Below are 19,163 nucleotides of genomic sequence, written 5' to 3'. Positions count from 1 at the left end.
ATAACGTCCCCTAGACAGCCACAGTAATAGTGTTTCTTCCTAGAAACGTAACGCATTTTATGAAAACAGCTTTCAAATATATTCAGTGCTCTTTAACAATAGGTACAACATAAAACTTTAAACGTCTCCTATGGAAACGGTGGGTACCATCGGCGTCGATACTGATGTTTAACTGCAGAATAGGCCTAGAGATCCGTATCTCTCAAAGTGTCACTTTTAACAATTACACTGCATCAACTGAAAATATTATTTACAGAATACTGGTCCTTTGGATGGTCAAGAATGGCGTTGATATGGAGAGTGGGTCTATTATTTCAGTGCTTTTCTTGAAGGATTACAAAATTCCACGGAACGTATCAGTCAGGACAGTCGGCGGAATCTGGGATTTTGTGAACTCTATAATGAACTTTCTTTTTTTATAAAATGCAGGAAAGAACTATATGACCGAGTATTAGCTTCTAAAGAAGGACTTTGCCACATAATTTAATTTTGGTTTTAATTCGAACCAGAACGTAAGGTAAACACGGTTTACTTCTGAGACACTCGTGGTTACAACAAATGTAACTTTTCCTAAGAACGATCATTGCATCTAACTGGAGATTATTCGACATGATCTGAGCAAATAGAAGGAAACAAATTTTAGTGCTGTGTTATAAGTTTGCTTGAATCTAATGCTAAAATGCGCCGGTGTTCAGATGTGATAAAGCACGAACTCTGTCCAAGATCAGGAGTTGAGAGCGCTGAAGCCCGGCCTGGCCGTGCGCTCACCCGCGGGGCCTACTACCAGACTCCGCGGTAATGGCTGCAATCACCTCCCGTTATTACATGAAAGGGCCTTCCTCAGTGGCCGTGGGAAACCCACTTAACTACAACACAGGCCATAAATCTAAACTTGACAGTCTGCATTATAGGTTTGTGGTGTATACATATTTCAGGCATTATTTTATGCTAGATTGTTTGAAATAAAGGAAACGAATTCGATGCAGATATTTGTTACTGTCTCCATAAGTTTAATGTGATTACGTTTTAATAAGATGCACTTTAGCGTAAAAGTTTTAGAAGTCAAGCGAATATGTATTTGGATTAACAGAATTATTATTTTGTAGTTCATCTGAGCTCAGTAGTTCATAATCCTTGGAAGTTTTATATTTTTCCGGCCATATTACTCTCAAAAGGGACATCGTTAGTAAGTAAGGTATAAAAGTAAATTAAATTATTGAAATTATATAACAAAAAGGTGGAGCAACGGGTGCAAGGAAATTCACTTACGAGTCTCTGCAACATTTTTTCCTACAATGTTCTACCAGTGTGGATACACTAAACCTAACACTGATCAGGTACACGTCATACGTCTGTCCCCACTTTACTCAATCTCCAAATTCGAGGTCAAGGTCGACTCAGCTTTGGACTTTGGTAAACCAGCAGATGTTGTGCTGGTGCATGGTCAAGCTGTTCTGCTGCTTCCATTCCTTATACGCAGTAAGAATTAGATTATATTAAGCAGTAAAATATTAATTTCTGTTCTTAATTTAATTAAAATCATTGACTTAACAAACTAAGAAATATTCTTGTATCACTCCCCATATCTTAGTCACAATCGCTTCACTGAGACAGATGATGACAGTGATGTTTTTATATGTATCTTTTGTTATTTCTTATCATTAGAGTTTTCATATCTAATATAGTGTCACAGTGCAGGCCAGAGCAATGAGCATTATCTGCGAAGTCACGCTGAGAACAGTACACGAGCTTTGTCACGTGTTCTATTTATTATTTTATGAAAGACCATGGCGTATTCTGCTTGCATGTTGAATTAAGTATGCTGATTGTAATGAATAATTAACACGCCTCATAAACTCAGAGGCTGAGTGTTTACTGCAAGAAGTCAAGTATCTCCAGTGCCTGTTTCCTTCAGGGAGATATGTTCAACTGAAAAAAATATTCGATTCTTTCCACATCTTCTTTCACTTCTTTGTTATTTTTACTCTTATTTACTTTTAAAGATTATTATTTTCATATCTGATTTAGTAATTTCACCTGTATCTATTTTACAAATCAGAGATATATTTCGTTATTTACAACGTGATTCTAAATTATTGTCGGGGTTTCAGCTTTCAAACCACGGAAATCCCGACAATAATTTAGAATCATTATGTACTTTGTGTAGGCGTAAGGCGCTATTCCTTACGGAAGATATTATAAGTATCAAAAACTAAATTTATAAAAAGTACTAGACCCTAAGAGATATGCGCTAAAGATACAGAGTAATAAATTACACGAAGAGGAATTTCGTATTTTACAAGTTTCTCATTAGTTCTTAGGTGATTAAATCCAAAACTTCAGTACAGGTCAAATGGCTTAGAGGAAGGGGGGATCTAACTATAAAAACTACAGTTTCGAGGACTGAGGCGAAGGAGAAAGGCGATATTAGAGTGGGAAATAAGAAAATAAAATCTTGCCGATAGAAATATGGTTGAAACGACTCAAAATCATATTCGGTGGAGGGCGTTGTGTTGAAGGTTTCGAATTCTCGTATACTGATCCTGGAAGGTTTCTGCGTAACCAGATTTAATAACATTGAATCAGTGACATTAAGACTTAAAGTACAAAGCAGATTCCATACAAGTGATATGTTTGAAATACTATCATAAATCAAGCACACTCTTTGCTAGAAGTGCGTAAACCTTACTTGCGATTAGACCTATCGAAGTAAAAATTTTAATATTCTAAATATTAATTTTCTTCACATGGAAGAGGGTAACCGAAAACATAAAATAATGGACTACAATGCATAAAGCATTTTTGTTGCCTGCCTGTTTAAGTAGGTTAGGATAAAACATACTAAACAGATGAGTCTGGTTGTACGTACACTGAGATATTCATTCTCGTAATTTAAAATTATGTTTTGTGTACTAGAAGGAAATGTTTCCGCTATCAGTATCTTTAGATTTAAACTCCGAAATAATTAAATTCTAATTCGTTATAACCGTCATAACAACATTTTATGTCCCACCACACCTAAAAATTACAATAAATTAAAGGATCTTTTGAATTTTGTAAATTTATGACTTTATAGGATTAGTTACTTACTCATGGAGCTGAGCCCCTCTTGAGGAACCGCCAATTCTGCAGCTACTCAAGAATTTCCCAGCATTTTATGGAACCCGAAGGTTCATCACCGTGTTCACAAGAGCCCTCAACTGGTCCCTATCCTGAGCCAGATTTATCCAATCCATACTATCCCATTCTGTCTCTCTAAGATCCATTCTAATATTGTCCACCCACCTACGCCTTCGTCTTCCCTGTGGTCTCTTTCCTTCTGGTTTTCCCACCAATATCCTATACGCATTCCTCGTCTCCCCCATTCGTGCTACATGACCTGCCCACCTCATCCTCTTTGACTTGATCATTCTAATTATACTTCGAGACGAGTACAAGTTATGAAGCTCCTCATTATGCAGTTTTCTCCAACCTCCTGTCACTTCATCTCTCTTCGGTCCAAATATTCTCCTCAGCACCCCGTTCTCAAACTTTATAAGATTAGTGCAATAAAATGTAAAAAGTCCCTGAGGCTGCCGTGTAGTGGGATAATGAAAATACGTTTAGAATAGATACATACAGTTGTATGCAGGTAGATTTTATGCAGGTAATATACATTTCAGCAACGATTTCTACAATTTTCGAACTGAATGACTTCACAAATATATCTGCTGCATTTAATGAAGCCGGAAATATGAAACGTTTATTACCATAACCACAAATCAAGAATGATTTCATGGAAAGAGCGGTTGCTTGTTCAGACCAATATTCGAAAATAAAATCTATAAGCTCCTGGTAGTGTACCTTAATATAATCATTACTTTTCTGGACATCATCCATCGTCCTAATTTTTATTTGAAACAACAGAATTACTTGGGTTTTGGGCTTGTTTCATCGTCCGAAATTTTAGGTAATACAGAACACGAATTTTCGGAAACTTGATCTGTTTCCATCTTTAAGTGAGAAAGGAAGACGGAAACAGATCCAGTTTCCAAAACGTCGTATCCTCTATTACCTAAAATTTCGGACGATGGAAAAAGTTCAAAACCCCAGTAATTCTGTGTGTCGTCCACCATCGTCAGAAACCTTTAGAATCTATTTAAAACAACGTTTTGGAGACTGACTTCTGTATCTTTCATCAAGCAAGAAGCCTATCTTTTCGGGCCCAGTCGATGGAGTCTCCGACGGATAATGTCAATAGAAGCAGTCATGACAGCACTATTTGTGTTCATGATTTTACTCGTATGCTATTTGAAACTTAGGCCTATTTATTATTTAAGAAACTAATAGAAAAAAAAACAGAAACCTGAAGGAAAATATTATACTATAACATGCAAAGATATTAAAAAGACAAGTCTCAGTTTATGTATTTGAGGAAGGAACTAATCTCGAAAGATATGACAAATTGTGACGAAATTTCATAAATTAATATCCTATTGAGAACGGATGAAGTTTACAATTGTGTCCACAATTTACTTCATCCCCCTTAAATGTGAGTTATGAAAGTGCATCTAAGCATCAACTGGCACAGTCAGAATAGGGTCAGCCGTGCTGAAGCGATTGCTCTCTGAAAGGCCTACAATTCCTCACTTACTGTGCTACTACCATGAACTTAACGATGTTCATCTATTTACATATCACCGCACCATCTCATTTTCCGTCCACCACGCGAATGTTTGTTTCACTTGACAAGTGATTTCCTCAACAAACGAATGAAGAAACCAGAAAGAAAAACAAAATACTCAAAATTGAAATTTACATAACAAAGAATGTGACTGATGGTTGAGTGAAGGAAATTTATAAGGGACATATTTTTAGAACAAATTGCATATATTCCAAGCACGTGTCTTTCATATTTAAATGTATGTAGCTTAATGAGCTAATAAGTGTGGCGAGGGACAGGGGATTAAGATAGGGTAATAAATATTCATCAAAGAGATAGCAGCTATCTAACTGATAGAAACAAGAAGATCAGTCAGTATGTTGATTATAACTATGACCTTGACATTCTAAGTATAAAATATGTACGAAATTTTTCATACATGAGACAATTCTAAGTTAACCCCATCGAAATGCTAGAACTACAAAAAAAAAAAAAAAGATTCACCCCCCATTCCTGCACATATTTCAAAAGTTGACGAAACCGAATCCTTATGCTTAGCTGAAAAATATATTCTTATGATAGGAAGGTCGTGAACCCCAAAAGTTACTTCACATTCATCATTTTTTATTTCTTTAATTAATTAATATTATTAAAAAAAGTAGGTAAAATGCAAAGTTGTCCTTGTGCTTAAGTTATTAAGCACTGCGCCATGAAGGCGTATGGGGGAATGGATGTATAGATCCAAAATTGTCCTGACCTCGTGACTAGCTGGAGATGAGTTGTAACCTTCATTCCCCGGCCGCTTTACCCTCGGGGAAATAGTCCCCGTTACACATTGGGTAGGAGGATGGGCGGACACCAGAGCCTGTCTGGATGATATGGAGAAGTAAAAATTCTTGCTACCGCCGGGACTCGAATTCCTGCCCCTTGGTCTTCCAGCCCGTAGCCAGTCGCTATACGACTGAGCTATCCCGTAGAGCCTGTTTTTGGCGTATTCAGAATAAGTTGCAAATATACACTTGTTAATTTCTCCGTGTCTCTTTCTCTGTCTGTCTCTTTGTCAGTACGCCTGCATGCAACAACTGGAGAAACACTTAAAGGACTTCCATAAAATTTGACATTAGAAAATTTTACTCAGTTTTCGACATATTGAAATAATGGTTAAAATGCTCAAAAATAACGGGCACTTTATGTGCAGGACTATGCGTTTCTCTGCGCGTACCTCAAGAGTAACTGAGTAAACTTTTATGGGAGCTATACATGTTTCGAACAATCGCCGTAGAGAAAAATGAAGGGCATATTTCATGTTCAAAACACTTTCCCGTAAGTCTTGCAGTTTTTGAGACAATTAAGCGAAAGGGAGCAAACATGCTACGCTATTTGTATGGTTTCCATCTTCTAAAAGATCAGTTATCTCTCGGAACTTCAAGATATTGCACCATATAAGTTTTATGTTTCATTTATATAGGAACCTGACAAACTCTTAGTTAAAAGGGGTTCAAATTGAGTAGCAATTTCCATTCATTTTAGAAGTCTTATATTACGAATTAATTTTACGCATTAAATTTTGAAAGACACAATAAACTATTTTATGAGGCTGTAAGTCGTGCAGAACGTAAGAATTTCATGAGGAAATATATACAAAAAAAAAAACTTTTCATTTTTGACTCAGATTCGTTCAAAATAAGCGTATTTACCAATATTGTGTCAGTTTTGTGGAAACAACACCCACGAATGCGGAAGCAGAGAAAACCCCAGAAACCTGTACATCAGATCCACCATTAACAGTGAGTAGCTTTCGATGTAATATTTGCATAATGAACCTAATGTTGTATTTCATCATCCTGTTGCATTGTGGTATAATTCTTAAATCGTAAGTATACCGTCTGTAATGCAAAAAAATAAACATTTTAAAGAAGACATTATTTCGGCCACACATGGCCCAATAACGAGTATTGCCTGATGATGGGCCGATGATAGTCCATGTGTGGCCGAAATATTTAGCAACAAAAAATGAATATACCGTATTTACGCATGTATAGGCCGCGTGCGTGTATAGGCCGCAGCACAATTTTCAGACAGAAATTATAGAAAAAATAATTTTCTTGGAATATTATTTCAGGAGTAGAAATTGTTCCGAAATTTAGCAACGTTTAACATTTTTTTATAAATGGAGTGTGATTTCGAATATTTCGAATATAAGTCGCACCCCAGTTTTGCTCTTGAATTTTTGGCAAAAAATGTGCAGCCTATACATGCGTAAATATGGTATATAGTTAATGACATTTAAAATATTTAACAAACACTTTTAGTGTATTAAACACTTGGTCGTCGACCTACGAATGGCCGCACTTACGACCACAAAAAAAATGAAAAATAAAATATGATTAAAATGTAAAAGCTTTTAAAAATAAATTATAAAGATGATAAAAAGATTAGAAAGGTTAAAAATACTCTTAATAAATATATGGCCGACATACGACCAGATCGACTTACGACCTGTCAGTCAGAAAGGAAGTCGGTCGTAAGTCGACGATCAAGCGTACATTTTAGTGCCTTTCATAAAAGATTGATTTTGTTGCATTATAGAAGGAATATTTACGATCCAAGAACGAACCTAATATTGTCATTAACTTTTATAAAATAGAAATAAAACCATCTCAGTGGATGGTTAAATTTTCTTTTTCCTCGTCATTAAGGCTGACTTTAAGATGAAAATTGCAATATATTTATTAATTATTAAGAGAATTTTCATTTGTCTCTCTTACGTTAGAAAATTAGTAATGAATCACAGTTTGATTAAATATTAATGTTGCACTGTGGCGAATGGAATCGCCTTCTGTTCCTGTTGCCAAAATTCGAGATATGTTGCACAACTAACTTCTATTTAACTGAAAAATGTAAGTCTATTAAAAATTTTAACGACCCTAAGAATCTATTAAATGAACATATGTAATGAAGAGTACTATATTCCGAGATATAACTCCTTGTATCCAATTCAGTCAACTGACGTTTCGGAGGACTATGTCGCCTCCATCTTCAAGGTAGAAAAATAAATCAAACATGATACCAGTGTGAAAACAGCTGGCAACCACAACAGGAACTAACCGACGTTTGTGCTCTAATTTCTAACAGTTTCCACGCTGGCTCTTTGCTCGGATTATTTTTCGATCCTGAAGATGGAGACGATATGTTCCTCCGAAACGTCGTTATTGAACTTCAACGTATTACCCGGCGTGATATCCCAGAAGATAGTACTCCTCTTAAACACCTCCGTAAGGATCTCAAATCGAACATAAATAAGGTCCTTTTTTTTGTAAGATTTGTGCCTGTCTTGCTCTGAATCTCTTGTCACCCTTCCGCAAATAGGTTTCCAGGTGACAACAGTCATCATTCATCGGGCAACCAAATCATTAGGGAAGTTGTGTGCACGCACACACGCACACACACACACACATATATATATATATATATATTCTGTGCGTGTGTTAGCGCCTGTTTCTGCGAACCTACAAGATGTTATTTGTCGTGTGTGTGTGTGTGTGTGTGTGTGTACGCATGCGCGCGCGCGTGTGTGCATACTACCGAATTAATTTATACAAAGATAAGAATGTGACAGACAGAGGCTTAATGTGTATTGGCGTCTAAGCATTGAAGCATAAATAAACCTTAAAGAACAATGCTGACGAAACCAGCAAAATGGCTGTCTTTACTACATGAAGTGCCCCATGAAAGAGCGCTAGTCTTAGAAATGCTGTCCTCTCCTAAATTAAAATTCATCTTTTGGGTACTCTGAAGATGAAGGCACAAGTTTTTCTAGAACCTTTGTTCGAAACTTATTCCCCACGATAAAAAAAAAACGCTAGCTTCTCTCCTAACGCGCCCAGAAACGCTTATAGGTTTCCATGTAAACTGTATGTTATTTTTGGCCGATTATAACTGAAATTGTACTGAGTCGAGAAATTTAACTAAAATTCCCGAATATAAAATTTCGTGAAAATTCATTCAGTGGTTCCGATATATTACGTTCATTGCTAAGCTAATAGCCGCATTTTTGCAATTTTCATTGCGAGCGCGCAAGAAAGCATTATGTGTCCTATAAACAGGAGCGTAACAATTGTTTGCCGTGATTCAGCACATTATGTATGGCAGGACTATATGAGGTCGCGGAAATAAGTCCCATAGATCTACCCCTCCCACATCTCCATTTAGCTGTTACGCTTCCCCTTCCATTGTATTTCATTTTCCTCAATCATCTAGTCATTCTGTTCACACGAATGTTGTAATGAGAGTCTTCAAGAGTGACAAGCATTTTGGGCGGCTTGAAATATCTTAAACGGGGCTGGAGAGGAATACAACAGTATGCAAAACGAAGGGAGATTCAAGAGTCATTATCCCTACAAAGCATGGGACCTCTTTCCGTGTCCTCAGTATACTAAAGTACATTGAATTTTTAGAACAATGGAACTAGAGAGATCTAAAATTTCGTGAAAAGTGTTGGCTTTTTGAACATTAACCAACAACCTGATTTTTTTTACTAAAAACTTTTAGGATATTATATTAAAGCTTGTATTAATAATTTAATTTATGTTTATAACGAATTTTTGTTGTAAAAACCAAAACAATTACTTCCAAAATGTTAATTATTAATGTTAACTAATTATATTAAAACTTTTTCGAACGAGAAGGCTCAGATTTCGAAGTTTGCACAAATCCCACTTCCTATTCGGGACTAATTTGTAATAGGACATGTACGTAACTTAAAATGTCTCTGAAAAGGGGTTTACACGTTTTCTCAGCCCTTTTTTGGCAGTCCCTTGGAATAAACTGTGACAGATTTTTCTTGCTCGTCGGTCTTTCATATTCTAACAATTCATAAGCGTGCTTTCAAGTGACATATGTCATTGCATGACTAAGAGAAATGTCCAATATTAAATACAGACAAAAACAAATTTCAAAAGGCAGAAAGATTATCACGTCGACCTCACTATGCACTCTTTCTTTAAAGCAACGAGACACACATAAATGAAGCCTAAAAACAAGCACATACACTTACATTTACAAAGATACATTCTTCGTTACACATTACACATTTGATGAGAAACATTTATGGAGGTTAAATGGAAATACCTCCATGGCCACAAAGACGTGTTCTATTTTTAGCAGGTAAGAGTGCAAGAGTTTTATTTGCAGGTGTAAAATTTGTTCATGTTTGAGCTTCTTTTATTTTTATTTAGTTTAATCGTTTTGTAGGTGATTGATATTTTAAACCACTGATCACGAAAATATATCCTTTGAGAAGAGACTTACTCACTCACTCACGGAGCTGAGCCCTTCTTGAGACCAAGAGTTAGGTGGTGGACAATATTAAAATGGACCTTAGAGAGATAGGAAGGGATGGAATGGATTGGATTGATTTGGCTCAGGATAGGGATCAGTGGAAGGCTCTTGTGAACACTGTAATGAACCTTCGGGTTCCATAAAATGCTGGGAAATTCTTGAGAAGCTGCAGGATTGGCGGCTCCTCAAGAAGGGCTCAGTTCTGTGGGTGAGTAAGACAGTTGTGGGTACTGAAGGAGCCGAGACAGCCCATTCAATATAGTAACTGGACTACGAACAGGACAGCGGGAGATTGGGGGTTTGAATCCTGGGAGAAACAGTGATGTTTCTTTTCTGCACAGTATCCAGACCGCTACTAGAACTCAGTATCTCCTATCCAGAAGATACCAGGGGCTCCTTCCTTGGTGGTAGAGTGGTCATGGTCAAAGCAAAGAATTTGCAATATATCTCCACTGCTCCATACGCCTTCATAGCTTGCTGACTAATTAAGAACAAGGTGTATTTACAGTTACCTTTATGGGTATTAAATAAATCTTTAGATAAATAGTAACCCCAAATAATATGCAGTAAGTTCTGTTGTGAGCGCACACTCAGTCGAAAGTGTAGGATGTTATCCCATTTAGTTAGGACCGATCTATAAAGCACGAGTTTTCTGCAATGAAATACTGCAGCCCAAATTTGTAAACAGCGCATTGTCTAGAACATTCACTCTAGAATACAGTGGTTAGAAAGTCTGCAGACATATCTCGAAACGGAAAAGCACCCCAAAAACATTTCGCTGCCGATACAAATATTTAAAAATCATTACACCTATGTATAGAGTTAGAGCATATTCATAACAAGTTTTATTTTATAGTTATGTTGCGAATATCATCATGTAATATATTCCAGTACTGTAAATTTGTCTTTGTACTTAACTAATTAAGCACTATGTCATGAAGGCGTATGGTGGAGTGGATGTATAGATCCATGATTTTTTGATCTCGCCACTAGTTGGAGGTGAGTGGTCAGCTTCGGTAGTTTTTATTATTAGATTAATGAGAAGTAAGTTCTGAATGTAAAAATTATTCTTTATTTCAAATAAATTTTTCTTTTAACCAGAAAAGTATCATAATTAATTTTGCAGATTTTCGGCTTGTGTAATGACAGAACTTAATGAGATTGTAGCAGGAGAAAAAATTCATGACAAACGCAGTAATCTTGCAATGACCGACCGGAACACGCGGGGGAGACGACCTCCATTATTTCAGGGCGTTCATGTGCTAGTTTCTCGGTACAAATTTGCAAATTTACGATTAGACTCGCTGTGTGTGGGCTTCATAAATATTCTACATTATGATTGTGTCATTAGTGGAATCCTTCATATAGATATGGCTGGTTCCTGTTCCTGTTAGCGATCATGACACTCAGTTTTAAACGTAAGTAAAAGTAAAGTAAAGCTATCCCTGTACCAGGCCGTGAAGGCCCATAGGGTTGTGAGATGTTGAGGCTCCCACATTTTCTAGACAATCGGTTCCCAATGAAAATTATTTAATTAATTCCTGGTACTCATTTCTGTTAGAGGCTGAGTAAACCCCAGGGCCTAGTGCGGCTGGAAGGATTAGGTCAATTGAAAAAATCCAATGACCTCATTGGGATTTGAACCCGCGACCTTCCAACTTGTAGCATAGTCCCTCAACCAACTATGCTACCGCGTGCCCCCTCAGTTTTAAACGTGCAAAAAAAAAATAGTTCCGCATTGTTTTATATGTGTCACACATGTGAGCATATGATGGTCAGGATGCAGGAAGTAGCATCTCTTTCAGTGACAGACACAGAAGTACCAGTCTCCTTGTGTTAATGTGGCAACCCCCGTTCCTTTCAGGTGCATTCGTTTCGCATGAGCATGCCCACTAACAAGAAATCCTATTGGGTTCTCCAAGAACAAATCGCTACCCTCTTCAGTTTCAATAATTTTATTAATGAGATATTTTACAAGAACATCGAATTACGGGAAGAGAAATTAAAATTCTTTTTAATATACTTTACACACACGGATTTCTTTTGTCTTAGCAGTTACGAATCGAGAAATTTCCTAACCAAAGTACAAATTACCATGATGACGCCAGGACAGTGGAAGAAATTGGGAAAAAAGTAGGAATGAGTATATGAAGTCGAAAATGATGGACCCCCCGGTAATATCAAACGAAGATGAAGTAGGCAGTGTACGGGAAAGTTGTTGCTGTGCTCAACTAATTGAACACTACGCCATGAAGGCGTATGGTGGAGTGGATGTGTAGACCCATATAGTCTTGGTCTCGGTATTAATTGGAGGCGAATGGCTACCTTCACGTTCCAGCCGCTTTAGCCCCAAGAAAAGAGCTCCCAGACCTCATTTGGTGATCCAAAGAACCGGTCTGGAATAAGAGAAAGAGAAGAAATAATTTGCACATACCAAGACTCGAACTCCGGCCCTTCTGCCGTCCAGCCCGTAGCCAGTAGCTATACCGACTGCGCTATCTCGGCTAGCACAAACGTGTAGACGAATTAGAATTTATTTCAAATTAAAATATGTGAAAATGAGAAATAATAATTATATTCATATCCCATTTCCTACCTCCAGCAACATAAAATAATGGACTTTATTAATAAACTAAATAACAAAAAATTACTTTTTTTTTCATGCCAGCGCAGGCTGCAATAGATAAAATAATACTTTAAAAATATTTATAACACTAAAATAATTTTTATCATTCTGCGCATTTCTCTGTGATTTTACTCAGTGGATGAGATGAGATAATAGTGAGGTCTTGCTACACGTAAATTTTGCAGGTCGCTAAGAACTGCATCGCCACTGTCCGTGTATCTCAGGGACAGATCCCTCCCCTGATCAGGGATCACTCGTCTCAACAAATTGAGACGCCGTCAACGAAAGATGTAGGTGGTTTCTGTTCGTCCATGAGAGGTTGTACGTGTATTATTTTAGTTAGTTATTTATTGGAGAGGGTGGGTTTCCCCATGCACTGAGACCTGTATTGGTCCATTGTGCTTCCCTCTATGATTTCTACCAGTCTCTATATCCTACCGGTACTGGTGCTTACCATCAGTCCCGCCCAGCCAGCGAGACCGGCTCTACTAGCTGAGAGGTATCTATAATGCTTCCCCCATCTACCAGAGGTATTAGAGACTGTTGTTGGGTGGGAAACGTCCGTTAATTTGGCTCAGTGACCTCCTTTGGAGATATGAGGTTCTTTTAGTGCCGTAAAGCTACGACACGGGACCCACGGCTTAAAGTCCCTCCCGGAGGACTTGTTCCCTGAATTTTTCCGCCCTTAAAAATTCGACGACCTCCGCCGGGTATTTGAACCCGCGTACTACGAGTCATGAGGTGGGAACGTTACCTCTAGACTACGGAGGCCGCTGTATTATTTTAGTAACTGTAATATTGTAGTTTTCTAATAAATTAATATGGGAGAAACGGTTCCTTTGCTGAAGATATTCTTTTGTCCACTTTTTGATTTATTTTTCTTAAGTTTAGAGCAAAACACCCTGCAATGGCTGCTGATAACACTTTTTTTTAATTCGCTTAGTGAGGGGGTGGAGTCCAACTGGGTCCACTCGGCACGGTGGCCACTGATTGGCTTATTGTAGCCTGCCCCGGGTGATTATGATGATGCAGAATTTGGTGGAATGAAGATTGGCAGGAGAAACCGAAGTACTCGGAGAAACCCCGCCCCAACGCCACTTTATCCACCACAAATCCCATTGACCAGACCCGGGATCGAAGCCGGGCCGCCGTGGTGGGAAGCCAGCGACTAACCGCTTGAGCAATGACGCGGCCCATGCTGATAACATTACTCAACCGACAATACTTTGACGTATTCGTACAAAGTAAGCTACCTGGTTGTATGTGTGCCCCTAGTTCAGTTACAACTGGACAATCCTGCCCTGTGCAATTTAAACTGAGAAAAAGCCTGATTATGAGTTGTGTCTCAAATGTGCGTGTTATAAACTTCGTCCTAGATTTTTATGAACTCAAACAATGCCCCAAAATAACACTTTTGAGCAGCATTTACTATCTAGGCAGGCTCTGAGATCCGAAATAAATTGTCTTTGCTGAATATTTACAAGCTCGAAAAGACTTTAAACACCAGTTTTATAACACTAACACGTTTGCAAATTTATGGCACCGGACGGTAAATGGAGGAATATAGTTTAGATAAATGATCATAAACTAACTGGAAACTCAGATAAGTCGGCAATGCATTATGCAATACTCTCCCATCGCTTTGTCTGTCCTCCAAGTGGTCGCTTTTCAGATCTCGCTGTCATATTTCTTCATGCATATCCAGTCTCCCTACCATGCTGCATGTCTAGCCTATGTTACAATGCATGATTTAATTGCCTTAGTGACAGCAGCTCATCTGTACAAATAACAATGATTTCTCGTTTTCAAATATCGTCAGTCTCTGCTTTATTTATTTCTAGATCGGCGTTGAATGATTTACGTTCTTACTTCAGAATAAAAAAACCCTAGTGTTCATATATTAATAATATATTCAATATTCCATGATTTGTATAGTTTTTGCGCATAGACTCTGAAGACTAAAGGAACGGTTCTAATAAAATTTAGATTACGTTTGTATAATTTGTAATTGTTAAAAAAGAACAATAGATCAGAAATTGGTAAGTAGTCCAGTCGTGGAGAGGACGTGGGCAATGTGGCCCCCACAGACAACAGCTGAACATTCTTGCAGTTCAAAAGAGGAAATAACAGACCCGAAAACCTGATCAAAGATTGGATATGGAACTCAATACTGCATAAAGCATATCATCCGAAACTGAAGCATGGCTATAGATATTTATGTTCACGCGAATAAGTCGTTCAGTAACTCGATATGAATACATTAGTCTTTGAAGGTCCAGCAGGTGTTGGAGGAAAGGTAGAGTCTCTATCTCTTCAATGGTCAAAACTCAGTGGACCTTCTGGCAACAATTACGTTTTACAGACACCTGCAAATGGAAGAGAAATACTGCTGTCACATTAAAAATTAAACGTCTACGTAATAAAATTTCTTATGTTATCAAAATTCCTTTTTGTAATGCCAGCACTGTTGATGTTTATTTATTTTGAAACTGATAAACATTAAATAACAATTGTCACAATTGTGTAACAATAAAATGGTGTCGGATGATAAGTCACGTGTCTTCCGAACAGAACATGAACTTTTGAAGAGTGTCTCAGTTTATCTTCCGAAAAAGCCTTAGTGTATTCAGCCGCCTTCATACACGTATCTTCAGATTTTAGGCAAATTGATATTATCTGTGATCGGGATAATATAGGCGGTATAGCGACTGGCTACGGGCTGTACAACCAAGGGGTTAGAGTTCGAGTACCGGTAGGGACAAGAATTTTCTCTTCTCCTCGTCCTCCAGACCGGCTCTGGGGTCCACCCAACCTCATATCGAATGGGTACCGGAGGTTCTTTCCCCCCCGGGGATAAAGCGGCCGGGGCGTGATACTGACCACTCATCTCCAGTTAGTGCCGAGATCAAGAAAATATGGATCTATACACCAACTCTCCCATACGCCTTCATGGTGTAGTGCTTACTTAGTTAAGCACGGGACAACTTTAACTTTTATGATCATCATAGCCGAATTTAAATAACGTTTTGAATGCAGCTACATGATATCACAAATTTTCTGATGCTCCATTTTCTAAGAATCGCTTTATACAAATTTAATCTGAAACAACAGAAGGTCTAAATCTACACGTTTCCGTTTCCCCTAGAAGCTCAATGTTAACTCCATGGAACAGAGCCCTTCTTGAGAAGCTGATGGTCTCAGCCAGTAGAATATTTCTTGCTCTCTATACGACTCTGACGTGCATTACAGCGTTCATTAAGTCTCACCAATAGCCCATATACTGAGTCATTAAAATCCAGGTCATGCTCTGTCGCTATAATTATTTTATATCAATTTCTATATTATCCTCCACCTATGTCAAATTTTCCGAAGTGCATATTCCTTCCAAATTTTCCACCTGAAATTTTGTACGTATTTCCTGCTTAATTCCATACCTATCCCATCTCACTTGATATTCTGTCTAATAATATCCTGTCTGGTTAAGAGATAACATTGTGTATATTTGTAAGCACTAAAGGAAACAATTGCCAGTCACGGTAGCCGAGCGGTCTAAGGCATGTACTGTCTTCGCTTGCTTGGAAACCGGGATCGTGCGTTCGAATCCTACTCAGGGCATGGATGTTTAGTTTGTGTGTGTGCGTTTTTCTGTGTTTGTGTACAGGTAGAGGGCTTGCGACGAGCTGATCACCCGCCCAAGGAGTCCTACCGTATGTGTAAGATCTAGAAAAACCGAAGTGAACGGAGAAGTTCATGGAGGTAGGCCTAGTTCCACTGGGGCTGTAGTGCCAAGGGGAAAAAAGGGAAACAATTTATTTGCTTCGCAAAGATCCTACTGGCTGTATGTATATGTCAACGATACCGAGACCGATGTAAACACAGTAAATGAAATGTTATCTTTCTGAATTACTAAGAATTAATATTGATCAAAAAGGCACAGCCAAAACAAAATTTCAATTACCATGAACTTCCTGTCATCATCATAATTATATTCGATAAATGCAGGCCATGCCTATACTGACCATTTGATACGCCTCGTACAGTTTAAGGCTAATCCTTCTTAATCGAAATATAATTCTTCTTAGTAATTGTCGAGATAATATATACTAATTTAAATAAGCTTACTGCCAATTAAATATTTTTTGACATAAACACTTTTATGCCCACTATTAAAATGTGGCTTAACTATGTATTATACAAGTGTAGCAATATCCGGCAAATGTCCCTTCTTCTCTTGTGACTGCATTTTTATGAAATTTAGAAATCGCGAATTTTATGTAATTTGGAAGCCTACTTATATTTTCTGGAAGCGTAAAACGGTCATTTTTCTATTGGGCGGCATAAAATAAATTTTGTTATCAATGATGTATGATATTTAAAAATCGAGTTTTATTGTAGTTACATCAATTTAAATTATTTTTAAATCTTGAACAAATAGAAAACGGTGGCCTCCACGTAACTGAATGAATACCACTCCTAGTATTTGCATACTAGTGGCGGGTTGCGGTGACGGCAGCAATCAGGGTCGACTGTTTGCAATTGGATTCACAATTATTATGGAAGAACAGACACAGGCTAATTATGCAATATAATTTTCCAATAGGTGAAAATCTTTTATCTGCAAAGAAGATGAATCACACGTGGGAAGTCGGGTTTTTAAATTGTGTAATTCAGCCTTCAAATCCGTATATTTATTTATACAAATATATGATTCCGTAATTTGTATTAATTAATCATAATTTTAATTATATAAATCACAAACTTATTGAGTCAATTCATGTGATATAAGAGACTAAACTACAGCACATTAAAAAATGTCTATAATAGCTTATGTATACTAAACGTTTACAATTTTATCAGTTCCTTAAATACTGTCAATGTCACACCGTGACCCTGCGAGTCGTAGGAGGCGACGAAAAGGGAAGTCTCAAATTTGAGACAGTAATATATGGTCTCGTTTACCAAGGGGCTCAGAGCCGAGAAAGACTGCGCTGGCAAGGGTCAGCAGCATATACAAAAGACAGACCCGTCCTCTCGTCAGAGAGGGCGCCCCACAAAAAGAAGACAGTAACTTTCAAACAGTAATATATATCTGATCATGAGACCCAGGAGGGTACTCGACACCAAGACTGACTGACTGACTGGCCGTCAGTCGCAATGTGACTTTCACTATTCGATTACAGGCACGCAAATTCGAATGAAAGGTCTCAGAATTTAGATTGCTCACGTTTAATAGCAATAACAATGAAAATTTATTGTTCCGGGATAACAAAGAAAATGTGGACATTTTAATTAAACGAGAGGTAACATTAATCCATTATTATTATTATTATTATTATTATTATTATAAATTCCGGAATATTTCTTTAATAAATTAAGTTAGGATAACGAAATTTTATGATAAGGGACTGTAATATGAATATTATGAGAGTGACATACCTGAATGTTTCACGTATGACGGGCACAGACGGTATATAATTACTATCTTACTATCGGTAGCCATATCAGAAAACTTGGAGCGACCTAATTTAATATTTTGGTCTCATTTAATAATTTCTTATTTACTATACGTTACTATATGTAAGATGATTACAGAGTTAGAAAATCTACCTTTCTTATTGTCACTTCCCGCTCAGCACAAATATACAGTTTCACTGTAACATTTCATGTCGCCTTGCGGTTAGAAACAACAGCATAAGCCTCTTCTTCAATCACGAATTGGATTTTTTTGAGATTCACAATTCATTCGAGAAAAACTGAATCCTTTAGACATATGGCAGGACTCCACGGACATTAAAACGAGTTAACACAATGAATCTCCTGCAAAGAACAACACAACAGAGGAAAACACCGTCATACTGCGTGCCTCAACGGGTTATGAACCCGCAATCCCGATATATATATAATATATAAGGCCGTTCAATATTCCGAACTACTTTCGGCGATTCAAAGTTACGGAAAATATTCTGAATATACTTGATGATTCAAGAAGAACACAAAAGACCAGTCGCTGAAAATGCTAATGCTTATTGACGTACTTCTGTGAAACTGTAATATGACAATAGGTTTAGTGATTTAAGGGAGCATGGAACTTCACCATTATTAAGCCAATTGCTCCAAATTTCCGTTGATGTAGCTCTATACGTTTTCAAGGAGGAAAAAAGAACAAACAAAGAAAAGTGAAACGCAAAGGATCATGGGAAAAGCCGTATCCTTGCCCGGCCAGTAGTCTGAAAGCTATCAACATGGTCGCGTGTAGACGCACACATGAACACACATACTTGTAACCTAGATCCAGGCAGGTCCTGCCTCCACTACGGTCAGTAGAGCGTTCCAGAATTGTTACACACACCGACACTTCGCGTGGGGATTCACAGCACCGGGCAACTTCTTCTTTCTCCAAGGATGTGCACAAACACCACCGTAACCTAGCTAGCATTGTACTCAACAACTTTTGCTGGGGAAGAACTTTTAGTGAAAACCAAGGCAGAAAGCATCAGGGGTCTGCGCGGAGAACACCAAGCAAACCAGCGTATACAAGAGCCTCTCATCCGGACA

General features: G+C 37.8%; 1 long non-coding RNA gene across 2 annotated transcripts in view; it reads right to left on the bottom strand.

Annotated features, from left to right (window-relative positions):
- LOC117282227 overlaps positions 1 to 19,163 on the bottom strand; it is a 112,733-nt gene extending 93,570 nt beyond the window's left edge. Inside the window, exons 1-2 of one of the 2 annotated variants that reach the window (XR_004512899.1) lie at positions 18,887 to 19,163; positions 12,308 to 12,378 (exon numbers count right to left, since the gene is read on the bottom strand). This is a non-coding gene — a long non-coding RNA (uncharacterized LOC117282227). The remainder of the gene's footprint in view (positions 1 to 12,307; positions 12,379 to 18,886) is intronic. The other variant, XR_004512898.1, reaches the window with a different exon arrangement.

Source organism: Cryptotermes secundus, unplaced genomic scaffold (assembly GCF_002891405.2).
Source record: "Cryptotermes secundus unplaced genomic scaffold, Csec_1.0 scaffold159, whole genome shotgun sequence".
NCBI classification, from domain to species: Eukaryota; Metazoa; Arthropoda; class Insecta; order Blattodea; family Kalotermitidae; genus Cryptotermes; species Cryptotermes secundus.
Note: the sequence above shows the minus strand (reverse complement) of the source record. Positions and strands in the feature narration are given on the sequence as shown.